The 3,123-nt window shown below is 39.9% G+C and overlaps 1 non-coding gene across 1 annotated transcript; it reads right to left on the bottom strand.

The window, feature by feature from the left end:
• Positions 1 to 2,041: 2,041 nt before the first annotated feature.
• LOC116466164 (U6 spliceosomal RNA) lies at positions 2,042 to 2,143 on the bottom strand. Its single transcript, XR_004247410.1, has one exon. It is a non-coding gene; the product is annotated as a U6 spliceosomal RNA (small nuclear RNA).
• Positions 2,144 to 3,123: the final 980 nt, after the last annotated feature.

Here is a 3,123-nt window from a genome sequence, read left to right as displayed (position 1 = left end):
AGAAAATATTGAGCAAATTGGCCACAGTCTCCATCCTATTTATTCAGCAGTTACAGGAGCTGCATTGGGGCGTAGGATCCAGCATTTCTATTCCAATGGAGTAGGGGAGAGCAGGGTAGCTGTGTGTTACAGCCTTGAAGCCAGACTGCAGGGGCTCAAAACCAGCTATTGCAATGCACCAGTTGTTAGAATAGGAAAGTTTCCTCAGATTTCTAAAATTGGGTTTCTCTCTATGTAAAAGGGGGTGAATATAACATCTAAATGTCAGGATTGTGAGAATGGCATAAGATCATGAATATAAAGCTGTGCTGACAATAATGATTTAAAAGATGCATATCCCACTTTGAAATGATCAAAGGTGATTTTACTTGCTACGATGCAACATCTTTGAGGGTAACAGGCAGGCTTCCTCTTACCTGTCGTCCAAAAAGACAGGAAAGCAGAGAGCTACACAGAAATTCCAGTTCTTAGCCCTCCTTCTCTTTAACAACTATTTTGCTTTTTCCTTTACCCTTGCGCATGCAGCATTGTTCCTTGGGCACCAGGAGTGTTTTTATGTTTTATCCTTATGTTTTATGTTTTATGCTTTTCATTTTAATGTGGCTGATTTAAACGCTTGTTCGGGTGAGTGGCTGTCTCATTTCTACAGACTGGGCAAGGAGGCCTGTGCCCCAAAGTGGAGTTTGTTGCTGAGCAGAAAGGACACTGCAGAGCCAGTCATGCATTTAGGGACGTCCAGTTCACCGTGCACGTGGGCTCAGTCACCATCAAAGAGAAGCACATTTTCATAGACTCCCATATCCCCACTCTTAAAAACTACTCTTCAAAACTCTAAGCAAAATAAAGTGAAGGAAATTCCTACAGGCTGACATGTTGTTAAGTAGAGGCTTCATTTACAATGAAAATATTCTAAAATCTCTGACTACATCATTCCTTTTAGTCATGCTAGCTCATGGCAGTGTTTGAGGATTTCATGCATATTTTTGAAATTTTATTGTTTTTCATCAAAATAGAGGATCTGTTAGTTTTAGTCCAATGAGCTAAAGATTTTTACCTTCAAGGCATCTAATGCAGAATTGGCCAATCTTGGTGGCACATTAAAATCACCTAGAAAGTCCTTTTCTTTGCTCTATTTGCTTTGGTTTTATTTTAAATGTAGATTCCCAGGCTCTTTCCTGGGCCATTTAAATCAGAATCACTGGGCATGAGTGCTGGCATTCATAGGCTGTAAAAGCTCTCCATTGGATTCTAATTTATGACCAGGGTTAAGAATCACAGATATAATGATTTCCAGCTTTGTCTCAATTGCATTAGGGCCCCCACTTAATTTTTATGAAAAAAATGAAATCACAATAAAAAAAAACCCAACTCATTGCAAAGCATTCCTCACAGATAGCAGCACTGCTGAAACAGAACTGTTGACCTGAACAGTAATCACCTAAAATTCTCTTCCCTCAACTGATGTATGCAAGTCTTAATTCAATATACAAAGCCCTCAAAACCCCAATGGCTCCCATCTCGCTCAGGGTAAAAGCCAAGGCTCCTATGATGGTCCACAGTAACTACAACCTCCACCCTTTACGGCTCTGATGTCAGCTCCTTTCCTCTCTACCTCGTTTGCCTCTGGTACAGCCAACCCACCTCCCTCCTCTCGCCAGCCTGCCAGATGCGCTCCTGCCTCTGACATTTGTATTACAACCATCCCCTCCTCCTGGAATGCGCTGCCTTAGACACCTAACTGGCTAAGGCCCTCATGCTCTTCCAGTCTTTTCTTCAAGTGGCACCCTTGAAATAAAACCTGACCACCTATTTAAAACTTGAAACCCACATTCCACTTGCCTCCGCGGCATTCTTGATCCCTGTCTTTCTATTTCATTTTTTTTTCCTATAGCATTTCTCAGCTTTGAACACACTGTAGAATTTACCCCATTATCATATTTATGATTCATTGCTTCAGAACGTATGTTCCACAAAGACAAGGATCTTTGTCTGTTCCACCAATATATCCCAACTGTCTGGAAAAGCACCTGCTACACGTACCCAATTAGTGCATCATTATTGGTTTATTTTTTACTTTTTAGGGGTCATGCTCATCTTCTCCGTATTGTTCCCGTTTTAGTATATGTGCTGCCAAGGCGAGCACTGCATCATTGCTACATGAAGGAATGAAATGCCTGTCTGGACTTCCAATACTCAAGTCCTGCTGGATTCCCTGGATAAGGCCCACGGCCTGCCCTGTAATTATTTTAGCATTCCAGACTTCTGCTTTCTAGCCTAGTACCTACCTATTGTCTAGGCCTGGTAGGGAAAAATTAAGGAGGAATCTTAGCCCACAGCCGCTGTAATTGTTTTTATTTTGAATGGAAAATTGTTTATTTATTTATTTATTTATTTATTTATTTATTTATTTATTTATTTATCAAATTTTGTACTTCCACAGGTTTTTAGGGAACAGGTGGTGTTTGGTTACATGAGTTAATTCTTTGGTGGTGATTTGTGAGATTTTGGTGTGCCCATCTCTTAAGCAGTATACATTGAACCCAATTTGTGGTCTTTTATCCCTCACCCCCTTCCCACTCTTTGTCCCTGAGTCCCCACAGTCCATTGTGTCATTCTTATGCCTTTGCATTCTCACAGCTTAGCTCCTGCTTATGAAAGAAAACATATGATATTTGGTTTTCCATTCCTGAGTTACTTCACTGAGAATAATAGTCTCCAATCCCATCCAGGTTGCTGCAAACACAGCCGCTCTAATTCTGCTTTTGCTGTTTTATTGCTGATGTACAGATTGAAGAAAAACTAAATTGAACTACTCCCTACAGAAGCAAAGTTTTAGCTCTATGACTTTGGAAGGTATTCCATGATATCCCCTTTACTTAATTATAGTCTATTTTATATCTTAGATCTTGTTCTTTGAGGGAGAGAGAAGCTTTCCTTAAACAGAAATCTTTTAACTCTTAGTAGGGAGAGTAGAACCATTAGTAGGGAAGTAGATTCAATTCAACATTATTTACTGGGCAAAATTCCTGTCAGAAGGTTTATTTCTTAGCCTGATTTCAATCCAAATGAAAAATGTTACAGAGGTAGAGAAATCTAAGTATTCATCCTAATTTCCTGTAATTT

The sequence above is a fragment of the Hylobates moloch genome, unplaced genomic scaffold, assembly GCF_009828535.3.
Source record: "Hylobates moloch isolate HMO894 unplaced genomic scaffold, HMol_V3 SCAFFOLD_3, whole genome shotgun sequence".
NCBI lineage: Eukaryota > Metazoa > Chordata > Mammalia > Primates > Hylobatidae > Hylobates > Hylobates moloch.
The sequence above is the reverse complement of the archived record's forward strand: the minus strand, read 5'-3'. Positions and strand labels throughout refer to the sequence as shown.